The sequence below is a fragment of the Rutidosis leptorrhynchoides genome, chromosome 4 (assembly GCF_046630445.1).
Source record: "Rutidosis leptorrhynchoides isolate AG116_Rl617_1_P2 chromosome 4, CSIRO_AGI_Rlap_v1, whole genome shotgun sequence".
Lineage (NCBI taxonomy): Eukaryota > Viridiplantae > Streptophyta > Magnoliopsida > Asterales > Asteraceae > Rutidosis > Rutidosis leptorrhynchoides.
This window is the reverse complement of record NC_092336.1, coordinates 81771691-81793599: the sequence shown is the minus strand read 5'-3', so window position 1 is coordinate 81793599 and position 21909 is coordinate 81771691. Positions and strand designations below refer to the sequence as shown.

Below are 21909 nucleotides of genomic sequence, written 5' to 3'. Positions count from 1 at the left end.
GTAAGACTTCAAGCAGAAATTGTTACGTTCACACAGAAACCAAATGAAACTCTATATGAGGCGTGGACAAGATATGGAAAGTTATTAAGAGTATGTCCGCAACATGGTTTAGACACCTGTCAAATAGTACAAATATTCTACCAAGGATGCGACATCACTACAAAAAAAGACATAGATATAGCAGCTGGTGGTTCTATTATGAAGAAAACCGAAACTGATGCTTACAAAATTATTGATAATACTGCTTCCCACTCACATGAGTGGCATCAAGAAAAAGATATCATTAGATCATCTAAAGCAGCTAGAGCCGATTCTAGCCATGACTTAGATTCCATTTCCGCAAAGATAGATGCTGTGGAGAGACGAATGGAAAAGATGACTAAAGATATTCACTCAATACGAATTAGTTGTGAGCAGTGTGGAGGACCACATTTGACAAAAGATTGTCTCAGTATTGAATTAACAATGGTACAAAGAGAGAATATTTCATACATAAACCAAAGGCCTGGAAATAATTATCAGAATAATTATCAACCGCCAAGACCGATTTACAATCAAAACCAGAATTATAACCGAAATATTCCATACAACAACCAACAAGGTCCTAGCAATCAACAAGTATCCAATAATACTTATAATCAGCAAAGACCTAATTTTCAAAACAAACCACCACAACAAACCGATGATAAAAAGCCGAATTTAGAAGATATGATGACGAAGCTAGTTGAAACTCAAACGCAGTTTTTCACATCTCAAAAACAAACTAATGAACAAAATGCTCAAGCATTTAGAAATCAACAAGCTTCTATTCAAAATCTGGAACAAGAAGTAAGTAACCTAGCAAGGTTAATAGGTGAAAGAAAACCGGAAAGTCTACCTAGTGATACAAATGCTAACCCCCGGAATGAAACAGCTAAAGCTATTACCACAAGAAGTGGTACAACACTTAAACCACCTGAAATACCTGTAACTTCTGATGAAACTATTCCTACTCCACAAGAACCACAACCTGATCAAGATAAGGAAAAAGAACCGGTAGTTGAAAAGGTTAATGAAAATAACACAGTTAAGGATAAACCTTATGTTAAACCATACCAACCACCACTTCCTTACCCGAGTAAAATGAAGAAAGAAAAACTTGAAGCCGAGCAATCCAAATTTTTGGATATGTTTAAACAGATAAATGTAAATCTTCCTTTCATTGATGTGATTTCAGGAATGCCAAGATATGCTAAATTCTTGAAAGATCTAATCTCAAATAGAAAGAAAATGGAAGAACTCTCGGCTGTTACTATGAATGCTAATTGTTCAGCAGTGCTGTTGAATAAGATACCAGAAAAACTATCTGATCCAGGAAGTTTCACAATTCCATGTTTTCTGGGTAGTCTTAGTTCAATAGAAGCATTGGCAGACTTAGGTGCTAGTATAAATCTAATGCCGTATTCACTATACGCTAAACTAGACCTTGGAGAATTGAAACCAACCAGAATAAGCATACAACTAGCCGATAGATCAATAAAATATCCTAGAGGGATAATGGAGAACATGCTAGTTAAAGTTGGTACTTTAGTATTTCCAGTAGATTTTGTTGTTTTGGACATGGAAGAAGATTCTCAAGTTCCTCTCATATTAGGAAGACCATTATTAAACACGGCTAAAGCAATGATAGACGTGTTCGGTAAGAAATTGACCCTAAGTATAGAGGATGAGAGTGTTACCTTTTCAGTTGATAGAGCAATGCAACAACCACAATCTGCAGATGATACATGTTATTATATTCAAACTATAGATGCACATGCAGAATTATTAAAAGAATTTCCAGAATTACAAGGAACAGGAGAATGTTCTTTAGGAGAAGGTAATGAACCAATTGATGAAGCTGAAATGTTAGCTACACTTATAGCTAATGGATATGAACCAACAACAGAAGAAATTCAAATGCTAAAAGAAGAAGACAGATATCGATATAAATCATCGATAGAAGAACCTCCGAAATTAGAGTTAAAGCCACTTCCAAACCATTTGGAATACGCTTATTTACATGGTGAATCTGAATTACCTGTAATAATATCGTCTTCTCTTACTGAAAATGAGAAATCACAACTCATTTCTGTGTTGAAAGCTCATAAACCAGCCATTGCATGGAAGATTCATGATATTGAAGGAATAAGTCCTTCGTATTGCACACATAAAATCCTTATGGAAGAAGGTCATAAAACGTATGTGCAACGCCAACGAAGACTAAATCCTAATATGCAAGATGTAGTTAAGAAAGAGATTATTAAACTGCTAGATGCAGGTTTGATATATCCAATTTCTGATAGCCCATGGGTAAGCCCAGTTCAATGCGTGCCTAAGAAGGGTGGCATGACTGTCATTACAAATGAGAAAAATGAGCTTATTCCTACTAGAACTGTAACAGGATGGCGTGTATGTATTGATTATAGAAAATTAAATGACGCCACCAGAAAAGATCACTTTCCCTTACCTTTCATAGATCAAATGTTGGAAAGATTAGCCGGAAATAGTTACTATTGTTTTCTAGATGGATTTTCCGGATATTTTCAAATTCCAATAGCACCCGAAGACCAAGAGAAAACCACATTTACGTGCCCTTATGGTACTTTTGCTTACAAACGCATGCCATTTGGACTTTGTAACGCCCCTGCAACCTTTCAAAGGTGTATGATGGCGATTTTTCACGACATGATAGAAGAATGCATGAAAGTTTTCATGGATGACTTTTTAGTCTTTGGTGATACATTTGAATCATGTCTAGTTAATCTGGAACGAATGCTTCTTAGATGCGAACAATCCAATCTAGTACTTAATTGGGAGAAATGCCATTTCATGGTTAAAGAAGGCATCGTTCTTGGACATAAAATTTCAAAAGAAGGAATTGAAGTGGATAGAGCTAAAGTAGATGTAATTGCTAAACTTCCACATCCCACCAATGTTAGAGGAGTTAGGAGTTTTCTAGGGCATGCCGGTTTTTACCGACGTTTCATAAAAGATTTTTCTAAAATTGCCACTCCTATGAATAAACTCCTAGAAAAGGATGCGCCATTCATCTTTTCAGATGAGTGTATCAAATCTTTTAATATTCTTAAAGAGAAACTCACTAATGCACCGATCATGATAACACCAAATTGGAATCTACCATTTGAACTAATGTGCGATGCAAGTGATTTTGCAATGGGAGCCGTTTTAGGACAAAGGATTGAAAAACGATTTCAACCTATATATTATGCTAGTAAGACATTACAAGGAGCACAAACGAACTATACAACTACTGAAAAAGAACTCCTTGCTATTGTCTTTGCTTTTGACAAATTTCGATCATATCTCGTTCTAGCAAAAACGGTGGTCTATACCGACCATTCTGCTCTTAGATACCTATTTTCAAAACAAGATGCTAAACCAAGATTAATCCGTTGGATCTTACTCTTACAAGAGTTTGATATTGAAATCCGAGATAAAAGATGAGCAGAAAATCTCGCAACTGATCATCTTTCTCGTCTTGAAAATCCCGAATTAGAAGTTCTAAATGAATCGGCCATACAAGACAACTTTCCTGATGAATATCTATTGAAGATAGATTATAAAGAAATCCCATGGTTTGCAGACTATGCAAACTACTTAGTTTGTGGATTCCTTGAAAAAGGATTATCGTACCAAAGACGAAAGAAATTCTTCAGTGATATAAAACACTATTTCTGGGAAGATCCACATCTGTTTAAAAGTTATCCCGATGGAATAATACGCTGATGTGTATTTGGAGATGAAGCTAGTAAAATTTTAAACCATTGTCACACAGGACCAACAGGAGGGCATTATGGGCCTCAACTAACAGCAAGAAAAGTTTATGAAGCTGGATTCTATTGGCCTACAATTTACAAAGATGCACACCTTCTTTGCAAATCTTGTGATGCATGTCAAAGGGCTGGAAAAATAAGTCAACGTGATGAAATGCCACAAAATGTCATCCAAGTATGTGAAGTATTTGACATTTGGGGTATTGACTTTATGGGTCCATTTCCAAAATCTCATAATAATCTATATATACTCGTAGCCATTGATTATGTATCTAAATGGGTGGAAGCACAAGCTCTCCCAACTAACGATGCACGAGTTGTAGTCAACTTTTTAAAACGTCTTTTTGCAAGGTTTGGAACACCGAAAGCTTTAATAAGTGATCGGGGTACTCATTTCTGTAATAATCAACTTGAGAAAGTTCTTAAAAGATATGGAGTAACTCATAAAATCTCCACCGCATATCATCCACAAACAAGTGGACAAGTTGAAAATACCAACCGAGCTTTAAAACGTATTCTAGAGAAAACTGTAGGATCAAATCCGAAGGAATGGTCCATTAAATTGGAGGATGCACTCTGGGCTTTTAGAACAGCCTACAAAACTCCAATTGGAACCACACCTTTTAGACTTGTTTATGGAAAAGCATGTCATCTTCCAGTAGAAATTGAACACAAAGCATTTTAGGCTTTGAAAACACGTAATCTTGATTTACATGAAGCCGGACGTCTACGATTAAGTCAACTAAATGAATTAGAAGAATTAAGACATGAAGCATACGAAAATTCGTTAATCTATAAAGAAAGAACGAAGAAATGGCATGATAAAAGAATCAGAAGTTCAAAAGAATTTAAAGAAGGAGACAGAGTTCTTCTTTTCAATTCACGATTCAAGCTATTTCCTGGAAAATTGAAATCAAGATGGTCTGGACCATTCATAGTCAAAAGAGTTTTCCCATACGGAACGATAGAATTGATAAATTCAAATGGGATTGAATTTAAAGTTAATGGTCACAGAGTTAAACATTACATACATGGTCCGATGGAAGTCGACAACGAAGTTAATCACAATTTCGACACCACAGCTAACTAAGTGTGGGGAGAATCAAGTCTTTAAAGGATAATATGTATTTCTGTTAGAGTTAGATTGTCTGTTTTCGTGTAGTTCTCGAAAATGGAACCCGAATGGTCTTTCCCTAGCAGACCCTAAAGAACTAGTCTTCTCCCCCCATTCTGAATTTTTATTTTTTTTTAGGTTTTTACAAAATAAAGACTGCCTGTGAACTAAACCATGGTCTAATGCTACACGCTTTGATCACTAAAAGAAATAATGACATACTACCGAGTGAAATAGTATCAGTAATCAGAGAAAGAATGGACGGAGTTAGAAAAGAATCCAGATGCGAAGATAATAAGTTACAATTTGGTAAAGGAAAATCAAAATCCGCAGCGAAAAGAAGAGCACGACACCTAGAAAGATGTCACAAATGCGGAAAATGGTCACATGGAGGTAAATGTTCCAATAATCAAACCTATTCAAATACCGAATTTGTTACTTTATGCAGAGACGGACCGTTCATATGTTTAGAAGAAAAGACACTGAATGCTCGAGGTTACGCCTATGTAGCCATGGAAAACCAATTAAACCGACTATCTTATGAATGGGATAGATCATATAACTAAGAAATCTATTTCACAGGTATGTCTGTACAGATTTTATTTTTATTTTTAACCTTTTGATAATAAACGCTAATTTGTTCGCTAAAAAGTATTAAATTGGTATTGAATAAAATTAGGTTTGGCGACCGAAATTATTGATATCATTCAAAAAGTTATTACATCACTGCGAAATTTAACGTTTATTCTTAAGGTATAAATATCTTTAAACAATCAACCCAAAATATTTCAAAAATTCGTCATGAGTTAAATTAGGTCTTGGAACCGAAATTACTTTACCGAAAAGAGGGGCGCATATTTTTGATAATATTTGATTGATTAAAGTGGGATAAAAAGACAAAAAGATTTTTAATTTTATTTTTACCATGTTTTTAAAATTAATATTTAAATCTTAAATTAATATTGTAAACTTTGTAAAAACAATATTTTTAAAATTATAAATATTTGAAAAATTAATATAAGTTTGGTATGAATTTATAAATTTTTAAATTAAGTTTGGTGTGAATTTTTAATTTTTAAAATATAAAATTTTAATTTTATGCATTTTAAATTTTGAGTTTGGTGTGAATTTTTAATATTAATTTTGAATTTTATATTTAAGTTATGTGAATTTAAAAACAAAAATTTACTTTATCTCATTAAGTTAAGAATACGATTTTTAAAATTCGTCGTAAGTTGAAGACTAGGTCTTTGAACCGAAATTGCTTTACCCAAGGGAGGGACGAGAACTTTTATTATCATTATTTTTAATCTTATTAATTTAAAGTATGCCAAAAACATTAAAAAACCCAAAAATCTTAGCTTTTAAAACAATCGCTACAAAAAGACAAATTTTAAAATTTTGTCGAGAGACGGACTAGGACATCGATCCGAAACGACCTCGTCCTAAATAACAAGGGAAACAAAATTTTAAAATTAATTTCTTAATTGTTTTCAAAAGTTAATGATTATAAAAAAAAAAAAAAAAAAAAAAAAAAAAAACTCCGCGAGTCGCGGAGTTTTAAGTGCATTTCGCCGCGACTCGCGGAGGGGCCGGATTACAGAAAAAAAAAATAAGAGCTGCAACAGCTCAGTTTCAACCCCAAAACAGAAAAACTGCTGCGAAAAACTCCGAAAAACCACCCAAAAACACCCCAAAAATCACAATTTTTAACCGTTAATCACCAAATCTTTTGCTAAAATCATGTTGAGAAGGATGCTATCTAAGAATTACTCAAGAAAAACGGTAAATTTCTACACCTAAACACCATTTAATCCGAAATTTGGTGTTCTTGAGCAAATTTTTCCCCAATTTGATTTTGATGCTTTTTAGTGTAATTAGACTTAAATTGTTTATGTATTATGCTTGTATAACCTAGATTGATGCTGTTTAACATGATTAGAAGCCTTAAACTTCAAATTTTGAATAATCTAGGGTTTGTGTTCTTGAGCAATTTGGGGCTTTTTGATATAAACAGGTTATGGCCGATTTTTGTCATGAATTGTTGCTAAATTAAGTAGTGTAACATGTCTAGGTAGTTAAATGATCCAAACTTTGAGCCTAAACATGATTTTGAGAATTAAAGTGGACTTTTTCAAGTCTAAAATTCATGAACTTGATTTTTGAAAGATAATGCCATTTGAGACTTGTTTGATTGCTAGTAATGATTATTTTGACATGTTATTTGAGTTGAATGCTTATGAACTTGGCGAACATTTTCGTATATGCTTATATGAAAAAGTGTAGATTTGATAAAAATGTGAAAATGAGCTTAAGTTTGATATAAATTGATAATGTCATTGTAATTATTTTGATTGATGATTTTGCTGACACTAATGCATATTTGGATGCACAAAAATTGTGTTTGATGTGTTTTGCAGAATGAAAGGGGTGAATCTTCATCCCAAGCCCGCAATGCTCCTGCTGAGAATTTGGAACAACAGGAGGTGGATAACTACTACAAGCAGGATATACCTCATCCAGTCATGACCTTTTCTGATATGCACTTGGAAGAGTTGCACCCGAACCTGAGATTTGACAGACTTTGGATAGATTATCCAAAATATCAACGGGGTTTGCATACTCTTCATTCTAAGGTTGTTGAGGTACCGAGGGTCATAGAATGGGGACCCTTAGAAGCTGTAGAATTGGCCGGGCCAATTAGGGAATTACTTGTACAGAGGTATGGTAATTCTTCTTTTAATGACTGGGTACATTTATTCACATTACATAGACCTGTATATAAAGTATGGTGTGAAGAATTGTTATGTAGTATAGAGTTGAATGATCGGGTAGCTAGTTTAACCGATCGTTCTTTTATTAGATTTTTGTTAGGCGGTTCGATGCGCCACATGTATTTACTGGACATGGCTCAGGCTTTACGTATATATACGCCTGAGGAGTTAGCGTCTGCCGATTGTAGAGGATTGATACTAAACGGTAGAAAGATAGATGAAAATTTTGATACACACGGTGTGTGGAGTCAAATGACAAGCCATCACCGTTTCAAAGGGGGAAATTACTCTTATTTGGATATAGATAGAGCCGAATTAAGAGTGATACATAGGTTTTTAGCTAATTCGATTACACAAAGGGGTAAGAACAAAGAAAAAGTAAATGAACAGGATTTGTTTTACCATATGTGTATTCGAGACCCACAAAGCGCTGTAAGTATACCATATTGTGTGGGTTATTATTTATCAGCTATGGTTCGGGGGATGCGACCACATAGCATAATAGGAGGTGGTATTTTTATTACTTTGATTGGTGAATATCTCGGTGTGGATATAAGTCGGGGGGGATTATTACTAGAAGAGCCGGAACCCCGCGATACTATAGGTTTAAATGTATACCATGGTGCGAAAGTTTTGAAGAGGCGAAATAACGCCGCAGTACGATACCATGGTAGACATCCACAGGTGGAGAGAAACCAGCAGCAAGGTAATGTAGGAGGGGGGAATGATATGCAAGAAATGCATAGGTTTATAGCTTTTCAGGAATACGAAAATGCTAGACAGAGAGCATTTGAAGATTGGCAAGTTCATCAGAACCAGATCATAGCTCATTGCCAACATATAGGTAGAAACTATATTCCTACACCGAAACCCATCTTCCCTCCTTGGTCTATAGAGATGCAGCCACCATATCCTACGTATGACCCTGCCGAAGCATTCTATAGCACTTATGGTTATGCCTGGAACCCCTATTGGTACCAATATCATCCTTAGTTTACTTATTATTTTATTTTTATTTTGTAATTTGTAATTATTGATACGTTTAATACTTTTGTTAATATTGTAATCATTTTTATAATTATCTAACTTTTATTCTTAGATTTTAATAATTTTTGAATGTGGGGTAATATACCAAACGTCAAAAATAGGTATATATGTTTGCAGTTTATCTTATGTACACAACAGGGTAAAACAACGCATTTTCAAAGACTGGCATTAAGTTCAGCAAAAGCAACTAATTTTGACGATAAGATGCAAAATATATGTGAAATAACAACAAGACGGAATGAACAAATGATGTGCACCATTTATCATTCAGCAAACAAACGCCAATATATTTGGAAACTTTGGTAAAATTTAATCATTTTTACACAAATCACCCTCAATAATTTAAATTGTTACTGATTTCTTGCAAATGAGGGCATTGCAAGATCTTAAGTATGGGAAGGGGTTAAATTCTTTCGGATTTTAAAATTTTTTACTTTATACACTTGGTTACCATTAAAAATACTAGTAAAGCAGTAGTTGTATTAGAATCTAGTGCTCTCTGATAAAAAAAAGAACAGCCCTAGTCTTATATACTGACTACCCAATTCTAGTACGATTTTTCAAAATTTTCAATTAAATGAATTCAAAATCATGTTTATACATATTTATGAACGATAAAACTAGGTTTTAACACCGAAATTATTGTTACCTCGGAAAGGACATAAATTAAGAAACAAACTAAAATGTCAAAATTCATTTAAAATGGAATAGAGGACGATAAAAAGAAAAATAAAAAGCCAAGTGTGGGAAAATTTACCAAGTTATCTTAAACATATGTCACATATATCTGTGACAAATAACTGAAAATACTTTTGCTTTGGACTAAACTAAACTGTTTTACCCGATGAAAGAAAAGAAGAGATGGATCTACACGATGAATCAATTCCATCATTAAAAGGAAGTAAAGTCTTCCGAAAAAGACACGCGCTTCTTGATTTAGGTCATGAAGTTGTCGTTCAGACCAGCTGTAGGTTGACGAAAAATCTAGAAAAGTCATCACTAAAATCAGCAGGAAATCCACGGACCTCAGCATTCAACAGGGTCGCCAAGTGGTCAGATTTATCCTAACCATGAGAAGGATTTATCTCGTACAATGGGGGGCACCGTGGAAATTAGCTTGATAAGACTAATGAATCAGATCCCCAGAAAGGATAATCTCCTTAAAGATTAAAAATCAGCTTTTAAGACTGATATTACTCAATCCTAGAGATTGACCTTAAAGATTGAGAATTACAAACTCATGGAATTCAATGATATCTAAACTCGAGCTTGAACGAGAAAATATTTTGATCAAAATTACAAACCGATTTGTTTTCTGAAAACCCTATTTTCAATACGTTCATTACCATTGAACGTAAAATCCTAGGAATTCACCTGGAATTCATTAGGTCACCTGCACTAAATCGGGTGTCAACCGTAAGAACGGTGGTTGCATAGTGGTCAAAGACAGGACTTTGTGCCAGGCCGAAAAATTATAAGGGTGAGCTTTACTATTGCTCCTACCAAGAATAGTAATTGCGTCCGACACGTTATAGACCATAATCAAAAGCATGTCACGGGACATTGCCTTAACAGTTGCTTGTTCAACGCTTTCCTTTACAACCGGACGGTAGTTTGCCGAAAGGTAATATACGGAACAAGTAAACTGGACGTGTTGCTTTCCAAATACAAGGTTAGCAAGTGGGTGACACAAAACCATAAGTTTTGAGCTAAAATTTTCAAATCTGAAACCCACCAAAACCACAAAAATATTTTGCAAACACCGGTAAAGGGTTATCCCGGAAAACTTATCTAGGGTAAAAACTAGATTTAATTTTCAAAAGATCAAATGTTTTCATAAAGATCCAATTTCCTTAATGGATCTAAATTTTTATAGTCACGTGGGACTGTAAACCATATCATTACTACCATTGTTTATACCGCCGTATAGAAATCACTGATGTACAAAGTGTGAAGAATAAAGAAGTGATTCTTGTATTTCAAGACAATATTGCTTGAGGACAAGCAACACTCAAGTGTGGGAATATTTGATAATGCTAAAAACGAACATATATTTCATAGCATTATTCCTCAAGAAAGACAAGCTTTTAGTTGCAATTGTTCTATTTACAAGTGATATTCGTTTAAATAATAAAAGGTGAAGACAAAAGACAGATTCGACGAATTGAAGACGCAAACGACCAAAAAGCTCAAAAGTACAAAAGACAATCAAAAAGGTTCCAATTATTGATAAGAAACGTCTCGAAATTACAAGAGTACAAGATTCAAAACGCAAAGTACAAAATATAAAATTGTACGCAAGGACGTTCGAAAATCCGGAACCGGGACCAGAGTCAACTCTTAACGCTCGACGCAACGGACTAAAAATTACAAGTTAACTATGTATATAAATATAATATAATATATAATTAATTATATTAATTATATATATATTATATATATAATAAAAACCGTCGGCAGAGAAAGACTCTAAGATGTGAGCTGGAATTTCAAACTCCGCGACTCGCGGAGTTTGAAGGCAAAATTCACCGCGAGTCGCGGAGCCCCAAAAATCAAAAATCCCTATAAAACAAACCGAATTCTGATCAAAATTTCATATTCTATTTCTCTCTTCTCTCATATATACGATATATATATATATATAATTTATATTTTAATTTTAATTTTAATTATAATTCTAATAATAAGGGTATGTTAGCGAATATTGTAAGGGTGTAAGTCGAAATTCTGTCCGTGTAACGCTACGCTATTTTTAAATCATTGTAAGTTATGTTCAACCTTTTTATATTAATGTCTCGTAGCTAAGTTATTATTATGCTTATTTAAAACGAAGTAATCATGATGTTGGGCTAATTACTAAAATTGGGTAATTGAGCTTTGTACCATAATTGGGGTTTGGACAAAAGAACGACACTTGTGAAAATTAGACTATGGGCTATTAATGGGCTTTATATTTGTTTAACTAAATGAAAGTTTGTTAATGTTAATATAAAGATTTACAATTGGGCGTCCCTATAAATTACCATATACACTCAATCGGACACGATGGGCGGGGTAATTATATGTACGAATAATCGTTCATTTAACCGGACACGGGAATGGATTAATAGCCACTAGAATAATTAAAACAGGGGTGAAATTACATTCAAGGGTAATTGGTGTAATTGTTAACAAAGTAGTAAAACCTTGGTTTACACGCAGTCGATAACCTGGTGTATTCATTAAACAAAGTATTAAAACCTTGTTACAATTCGAATCCCCAATTAGTTGGAATATTTAACTTCGGGTATAAGAATAATTTGATGAGGACACTCGCACTTTATATTTATGACTGATGGACTGTTATGGACAAAAACCAGACGGACATATTAAATAATCCAGGACAAAGGACAATTAACCCATGGGCATAAAACTAAAATCAACACGTCAAACATCATGATTACGGAAGTTTAAATAAGCATAATTCTTTTATTTCATATTTAATTTCCTTTATTTTATATTTAATTGCACTTCTAATTATCGCACTTTTATTTATTGTTATTTAATCGCACTTTTAATTATCGTACTTTTTAATTATCGTAAGTTTATTTTATCGCACTTTTATTATTCGCAATTTCATTATCGTTATTTACTTTACGCTTTAATTTAAGTCTTGTATTTATTTTATATTTTACATTAGGTTTTAACTGCGACTAAAGTCTTAAAATCGACAAACCGGTCACTAAACGGTAAAAACCCCCCTTTATAATAATAATATTACTTATATATATATTTGTATTTTTAATAAAAGTAAACTAATATAGCGTTGAGCTTTGTTTAAAGATTTCCCTGTGGAACAAACCGGACTTACTAAAAACTACACTACTGTACGATTAGGTACACTGCCTATAAGTGTTGTAGCAAGGTTTAAGTATATCCATTCTATAAATAAATAAATATCTTGTGTAAAATTGTATCGTATTTAATAGTATTTCCTGCAAAAATTTAATAGTATTTTATACCCCTCTACTTTGACATCAAGTATTTTTGGCGCCGCTGCCGGGGAACTATCTTAAAAGCCGGAAGCGCAACGCTAATATAAAAAAAAAAAAAAAGATTTTTAGCTTACTTCTATTAAAAATTCGTTTTTGTAAAAATACGTTTTAATTATTCAAAAATATAAAAAGAAAAACAAAAATTTATATATTTTTAAGAGTTTGTTAAAAGTTTTATAAGTTTCTTTATCTTTATTTTAGTTTATAATAATATAAATTTTATTAAATATCTTTTATATATAGAAAAAAACAGAAAACAGAAAATAAAAAAAAAATATATAAAAACGCGTAAAATTTCAAACCTGTCAGCTGAATTCTGGAACCCCGCGACTCGCGGGGTTTGATGCTTTAATTGCCGCGACTCGCGGAGCCTTTCTGACAGGCGACAAAAAACCCTAAACCAGCATTAATTACGGGTTTTAATTAATTATTATTATTTAAACCTAATTATTATTATTATTATTATTAGTTTTATTTTAAGATTTACTTTTTATTTAATTTGTTTTATTTAGTATTAATTAGTTTAATTAATTTGTAAAATTAATAGTTTTATTAAATAAATAATATAAAAATAATATTTTTATAAAAATTGTACTTTTTACAACTTTTTGTATATTTTTATATTTTGTCCCTTTTTAACAATTGTAGCGTAATATTTGTATTTTTAGCTCATATTTAATTTTAAACTTAGTTTTTGCTATAGTTATTTTTACTCCTAGATTTTTAGGCTTTGCCGTAGAATTCCTTAAGTGCTTTTTCTTTAGACTAAGATTTAGGTACTTTAGAATTTTGCGACGCCTTTTTAAGTTTTAGTTTCTTTTTAAGTTATTTCCATTTGGGATTTAGTTTTTCTTGTAAGCTTTAATAATTTTTAGACACCTTTTTACTATGTATCAATTATCATTCCAATTAGTAATTTCAATTTGCGATTATAATTTTAAGTTAGTTGTAGTAATAAGGTTAGGTTAGTCAAGTATTTTTAAGTTTTTATAAGTTTCTTTTATTTTTCCGTCACCTTTTATTTTTCAACCATTTTTTTTTCTTTTTCGACCTTTTGCGACGAACTCTTTTTCTCTCTTATTTCTCGCCATTTTAGTTTTTAGGACTTAGAATTTTTTCTACTTCTTATCTAAATTTCTTAAAATTACGAAAATTTATTTTAAGTGGTTAAATTAATAGACATCAAAATTTTCTGGTTCGTAGTAATAGTTGGATTTGTACGTGGACCGGGTTATTGGAGCCAAACAGTCCTCAATTATATTGAGACCAAACGAATCCTGCCCCTCTGCTGCATCTTTTGGCTATTCGAAACGTGGGCAAAATCAGAAAAGTCTATTAATTGGATAACTTATTATAATTTTTCTTTCCTTTTAAAAACTAATAGGATATTCAGTGAATGCACCGAGCAAGACGTTCACCACCTTTTGTACGTTCACTTTACGCTACTGTATGACCTGTCATTAAACGATAAAATAAGTTTATTTTATCGCACTTTTATTATTCGCAATTTCATTATCGTTATTTACTTTACGCTTTAATTTAAGTCTTGTATTTATTTTATATTTTACATTAGGTTTTAACTGCGACTAAAGTCTTAAAATCGACAAACCGGTCATTAAACGGTAAAAACCCCCCTTTATAATAATAATATTACTTATATATATATTTGTATTTTTAATAAAAGTAAACTAATATAGCGTTGAGCTTTGTTTAAAGATTTCCCTGTGGAACGAACCGGACTTACTAAAAACTACACTACTGTACGATTAGGTACACTGCCTATAAGTGTTGTAGCAAGGTTTAAGTATATCCATTCTATAAATAAATAAATATCTTGTGTAAAATTGTATCGTATTTAATAGTATTTCCTGCAAAAATTTAATAGTATTTTATACCCCTCTGCTTTGACATCAATGCTACTGCTTATTCTCGCTACTGCATGCTACTATCTGCTTTCGATTGCATGATACTTTTGTAGGATTTTTGTTAATATTGCCATGCTATGTACTGCTAGGATGCTGTAGTGCCTAATTACGTGCCTGCTATATGTCCTACTGACATGGAAAAAGTTATTTTTCCTTGTTCAGATGTCAGACATGCTGCCTATGACCTTTGACTTCGAGAGTGGCTCAGAGATGACTGTTGCCTTACCTACGATTGTTGCTGACTCACAGATCCCTTCACCGCTATCCGACGATGACTCTGACGATTCACCTTCTAGTGAACTCGTGCTTGACCTTATGGACGTCTCAGACGGAGACGAGGATCCAGAGTAGATTCCAGCTCCACCTAGCCCTAGAATCCCGGGGCCACAGCACCATCCCAGTGGTACTGTGATTCCTGGGGGAAATGGGGACGATACTTTTCGTAATGAGCGAGGACATTGGGTCAGACGCCTTGCTGATGGACATGTTGTGCCGATCCCGCCTAGAAGATATCGACTTATGACCACCGGCAGGGCAGATCCACCTTCAGATGATTCAGACGATTCGTCATCCGACGACTCCAGCGAGGAGGATCCCGAGGATGATTCTGAGGAGGACCTTGAGGAGGAGCCCGTGCAGCCGCCTTATACCCAGCCGAAGAAGCGGTATCGTTTCGATGGTACCGTTATCCCAGGGATTAATGGAGGAAGACTGTTCGTGGATGCACATGGACAGTTGGTTAGGGTCACAGCCCGTAAGAGGGTCGTACCGTATCCCGCTGACCCATTCGTGCGTAAGACCACCCGTACTGTGTCGTCTACATCTGCACCACCTGCACCATCCGCACCATCTGCACTGCCTGCCCCACCAGCATCCCCCATCGTCGAGGAACTGACGAGGGAAGTGCATATCCTTCGTGCTCGGGTAACTGAGCTCGAAGAACAGGTGTCCCACCTGATGGACATCATTTACCCACCATCACCGTAGGATTATTATATTAGATTTCCTTATGTAACTCTGTTAGTAGTTTCATGTTTTACTCACGTATTGTACGAACCTTATGCGAATGTATGCAACTTTCTTATTAATGAATAGAACTTAATGTTGTTTAAATTTCGTACGGTGTTCTATTTATGCTACTGTATGACCTGTGTCTGGTTGCTTTACTTAATTAATTGCGTGTCGTGTTGATTCCATACTGGGTGCCTTATGCTATAATATTATGGAATGCTGGATTATGACTTGAGTCAAAAATTTTGTTTAGAGGAACAATGGCAAACGGAAGAGTCCCAAGGGAAACACTCACAGCAGCACAGATTGAGGAAATGATTGCTGCTCGAGTAGCCGCAGCTATGGCAAATGCCAACCCTGCTCCAGCTCCACCGGCCAACCCAGCTGTGCAAAACAGGTGTACCTATAAGGAATTCCAAAGCTACAAGCCCCACAATTTCAGTGGTACTGAAGGGCCAGTTGGACTGACGAGATGGTTTGAGAAGTTGAAAGCTGTGTTTCGAGTGAGCAACTGCTCGGAAGGAAACAAATCTAAGTACGCCTCCTGTACTCTGTCGGACGGCGCTTTAACCTGGTGGAACACGCTTGCTCAGGCTAAAGGAATTGACGAGGCTTATGCTACACCATGGGAGGAGTTTAAGAGTGCTATGATCGAGGAGTATTGCCCCCGAACCTAAATTCAGAAGATGGAAGCTGAGTTTTGGGAGCTGAAGGTTGTGGGAACCGACCTTGATGGCTATAACCGAAGGTATTTAGAGTTAGCTTTGATGTGCCCCGCGATGATTACCCCGGAATTTAAGCGAATGGAACGATACTTGTGGGGACTTCCCAAGACCATTCAGGGAAATGTTACCTCTTTGAAACCAGCAGATGTCCCGGAAGCTATGCGCATGGCGCACACCCTGATGAACCAGATCATCCGCAAGGAACCAGAGAAAGCGAAATCAGAATCAGGAGCTAGTTATGAGAAGCGTAAGTGGGAAAGCAACAAAGGGAAGATCTTTGATCAGAATCCAGCTAAGAGACATGAGGGTTTCAAAGGAAACAACGACTGGAGGAACCCTAACCCAAACCCTAGTGAAATGACCCATCCTAATCCATCTGGACGAATACATTACATTTGGTTACATCGCGAGGTACTTGACCTCTATATGATACATTTTACAAACATTGCATTCGTTTTTAAAAGACAATCTTTCTTTACATCGAAAGTTGACGGCATGCATACCATAATATATCCAACTATAATTGACTTAATAATAATCTTGATGAACTCAACAACTCGAATGCAACGTCTTTTGAAATATGTCATGAATGACTCCAAGTAATATCTCTAAAATGAGCAAATGCACAGCGGAAGATTTATTTCATACTTGAGAATAAACATGCTTTAAAGTGTCAACCAAAAGGTTGGTGAGTTCATAAGTTTATCGTAAACAATAAAATTCATCATTTTGATAGACCACAAGATTTAAATATAGTATACCTATCTCGTGTACGAAACCATTTTTCATAATGCTTAGCAGAGTAGGTTCGTATCCTTTTCTCCCCCGTAGGTTGCCTCGCGATTTTAAATAATCGTGCACATATCTCGTGCACAAAACTAATACACTTAACCTGTGTATAAAAATCATTCTCTCGATACATAACATTCATTTCGATTTCATTGCTCAACATGGTAACCGACCTTAACATATAATGCGCATCAATAATATCCCCACAACAGAACATCTCGTCTGTATAATATATAAACTTCGAAGTACTAAACACCTCGCCCACTAGCTCTTCCGTCTAGTGAACATTCTGGGTGGGGGTGTTAAACCCGGTAGCTACCTTTAGGATTCACGTGAATTAGGTCCATACCCGTTTCTAATTCTTAGGTTACCAAGCAATAATAATCAGGGAAAAATATTCACAACAATTAGTGGCAATTATAACGTCCAACTAATTCAATAATAATCGACAGAACTTATGTCTGCATAATAATTCATTCGAGGAATGTTTTGCTTGTGTCTATCTCGTCAAACATTTATAAAAGCATTTCATGTATTCTCAGTTCAAAATATATTTCAAAAGCAATTAATAAAGCAGTTATAAGAACAACGCATGTATTCTCAGTTCCAAAAATGTAAAGAGTAAAAGGGAGCAAATGAACTCACAATATTATATTTTGTAGTGAAAATATGCATACGACGAAATGAACAATGCAGGGTTGGCCTCGAATTCACGAACATATATCATTTATATATATATATATATATATATATATATATATATATATATATATATATATATATATATATATATATATATATATAATAACACATATAATGGTAATCGAACAAATTTATGTATTATTAGTGAATTAATTGTTATTTTAATTATGTGTTTCATTAATAACCTAATTAATTACATTTATTAATATTTATTATAAAAGTATTAATATAGTTATGTTATATGTAGTAAATATATTTTTTTCTTATATATATAATATTTATTTAGTACATTAATAATAATAATCTTAATAGTGATAATGAAAATAATAATTTTGATAATAATAATACTAATACTAATAACTATGATAATAATAACTTTACTGCTAATGATAATAATAATAATAATAATAATAATAATAAAAGTAATAATAATAATAATAATAATAATAATAATAATAATAATAATAATAATAATATTACTAATACTAACAATAATGATAATAATATTAATTGTATGAATGATACTAATAATTATATTTTTAATATTTGTAATAATCTAATAATAATAATAATAATAATAATAATAATAATAATAATAATAATAATAATAATAATAATAATAATAATAATAATAATAATAATAATGAGTAATAAGTAAACTACCTCAAAGAAGTAACCCTTAAAAAAAATGCCCAAGTCCGGGTTTGAACCCGCGACGTCCCGCTAACCCGATAACATCCTTAACCATTACGCTATGTGTTTCAATTCTGAAATAACACCCAACTTAAATTGTTTAACTTTTACTTCTGCAACCTTCTTCTTTTCTAAAAAAAATATTGCCCGAGCCCGGACCGGAACCCAAGACCTCTCACTTAACCCACCACACCCTAACCAATGCTCTGTTGTTTCTTTTCTTTAATACACATTCGTTTAATTTCTAATATGCATGAGTCCATTTATCATTCTCATCTCACCGTGTTTAACCCGATCATCATCATCATCAATCTTTATTTCTCCTCCTCATCTTATCACTTTATGTTCTCGTCTGTGCCATCATAATCCCATCGGGTTATTATCATCGTTATTTATAATTATTGTTATCATTGTGATTGATCTTGAAACCAAAGGAATTACAATTTTTAAAGCCCAATTTCCTTTTCAACCCATAAACAATCAAGACCTAAGTAACAAGCCCATTTAGATTAGGCCCGTTAGAATCAAGTGGTTATGTGGTATTTTGTGAAATCGATAGAAATAGAATAAAGCAGCCGTGTACAGTAAATCGTGTCATCTTCATCATTCTTTGTGATACCAATATTATCTAATCATTTTTTCTTCATTTTCATCATTAACATGCTCGAGGTAATTGTTGTTGACATCAGTAACACCAATGAAGATGGTGTCGATGATGGTTAAAACAGAAATAGGAGACAAGTAACAAAAAATAGCAGCGATTCACGAAGGTGGTGATGAATAGTAGTGGGTATTCAAAGATGGTGAATTTTGGTGATGGTTTCGATTGTAAACAAAAGAGTTATAGCAGCAGCGTACTGCAAGACATACTGCAGCAGTCAACAGTTCATCTTGATTAGAGGGTTATGGCTGTTTTGGGTGGTGAAATAGTGACGCCTAGGGTGGTTTATGATTGGGAATCAGTAAGTATAGTAGCAACAGTCAAGCAAACAACCGAATGGGTGGTGATTGAACAAGAAGGTGATGGGTTTATGGTGATCAAGGGTGGTCGTTTGATCAAAGTAGAAAACGAAAAGAAAAAATAAATAAATAAATAAATAAGATCATAGGTGGTGTTAACGGTTGTTGTGGGGTGGTTTGTTGCAGCGGTTGTAAATAAAATATAAGTGAGAGAGAGAGAGAGAGTGAGTGAGGGGTGGCTCGTGGTTTTCTGTAACAGAAAAATGCATAAGTGTAGCGGCTTGTAACAAACGTATAAGTATAGCAGCCTGCAACAACTTTGATCGAGTCATAAATAAAACATGAAGCAGCTAGGTGGAGGTGTGGTGATGAAGTGGTGGATTGTGGGTGATGTGGTTGGGTCTCGATGGAAATGGATACACATAAGTGGGTTTTGTGTTGTAGGATGCAGTGTAGGTAAATGTATATATATAGGGAAAAAGATAGTTTAGATGGGAATTTAAGATGGCAAGTGGTCTTAAAGAAGAAAAAATAGAAACCACATCAACAATAGTTTAAATGGTGGGGTTGAATTTGGTTTGTATGTGTCATCTAATGCACTCTAATGCATATCCATATATCAATATATATATAGGTAAAGTAGTAGCAATTAGCAAAAGTGGAAACACAAAACTAATTAGATATTAGACAAATTATAAAATGGAGAAAGAAAACGTGGAATGATTGGTGATTCAAGAGCAATAAAAGTAGGGATGATTGGGATGATTGGTTGAGGTGATGGTGATTTCAAGTGCGCCTATTGTATGTGCATATATATATATATATATATATATATATATATATATATATATATATATATATATATATATATATATATATATATATATATATATATATATATATATATATATATATTACATGCTACAATTATAAAGTAATAATATAATATTTATAATAATAATATATTAATATATGAAACGTGTTAAACTCTCTAGCAGCCTTTAAGTTGTAATTTACTTACCGACAGTTTTATTAGGAATAGTATTTCGTACTCCATTGGTAATTAGTGGCGAATTAAAAGTCTTCGGAAAAATTCCAAATTTTTAGATTAACTATATTTATTTATTTTGATCATTATGGTATAAAATTCGGTCGTTAATTTGTTAAATAAAAATTACATCAATTGTCCCTCTCAATTCTGGGTAAAATATAAAAAGTGTTAAAATTTAATAACTAGGTCATAAATACATTTTTAGTAAGCCTAAAATTTATAGAACTCATTTTTGAATCACCGTTTATTTTAAAATCATATAAGTTTGAATTTAACTTACTTAATATCAATCGGGACATCAAATGAGTATTACAATCATTTAATATTTATTTTAATATACTTTATTTATATATATAGATATATTTTAAATAATAATTATTATAATATCCTATTTTTATTTTATTTTACATAATTAAATTTTAATAGCAATAACATATAATATTTCAAATTATATTTTCAATTACTATTTATATATATATATATATATACACACATATCTATTTACAATTTATCATTCGTGAATCGTCGGAAGCAGTCGAAGGGTATTTGAATATATGAAACAGTTCAAAATTTTGAGATTCAGTTTAATAGTCTTTGCTTATCGTGTCAAATCATAATAAGATTAGGTTTAAATTTGGTCAAAAATTTCCGGGTCGTCACAGTACCTACCCGTTAAAGAAATTTCGTCCCGAAATTTGATCGAGGTCGTCATGGCTAACAATAAGAATGTTTTTATGACGAATATGAGTTGATAAATAGAGTTTTATCATTATTGAGTAATACAGATAAAACAATTCGATTATTCGAAGCGTATGAGTGAGGTTATCACAAAAGAGTGAATTGAAGAAATAAAGTTTCGTCTTAACTTTTGACGTTTCTTGATTGAATTCCGGAATTCAAGGGATTTAAAGAAAATTTTCGAAATCTAAAAGATTTGATTCTTCGGCGAATAAGTAAATTAAGATCTCTATAATTAAATACGGTGATATGCCTCGATTACTCTGTCTGATATTTCCATTATAAATTAAACTTTTTCCGTTCCATTATTTTCACCATTCATATACTTTCTTTCTTAGTTCATACATTCAAAAGATTGTGAAAATGCTTAATCCCGTTCTAATCCTTGATATTTTCCTAATTATTATTTCTGTCATCTTTCTTTTCAATCTTCCACCAGAAAAATCTGTTACTTCTACTATTACCTTGGGGTGACACTATTCTTAATTATATCGTGTCTTTATATTGCTATTCGTATTAATATCCACGGTT

General features: G+C 33.2%; 1 long non-coding RNA gene across 1 annotated transcript in view; it reads right to left on the bottom strand.

The window, feature by feature from the left end:
• The window catches only part of LOC139840272 (uncharacterized), a 44105-nt gene extending 24024 nt beyond the window's left edge, over positions 1 to 20081 (bottom strand). Inside the window, exon 1 of the long non-coding RNA XR_011757312.1 lies at positions 18600 to 20081. This is a non-coding gene — a long non-coding RNA (uncharacterized lncRNA). The remainder of the gene's footprint in view (positions 1 to 18599) is intronic.
• Between the last annotated feature and the right edge of the window lie 1828 nt (positions 20082 to 21909).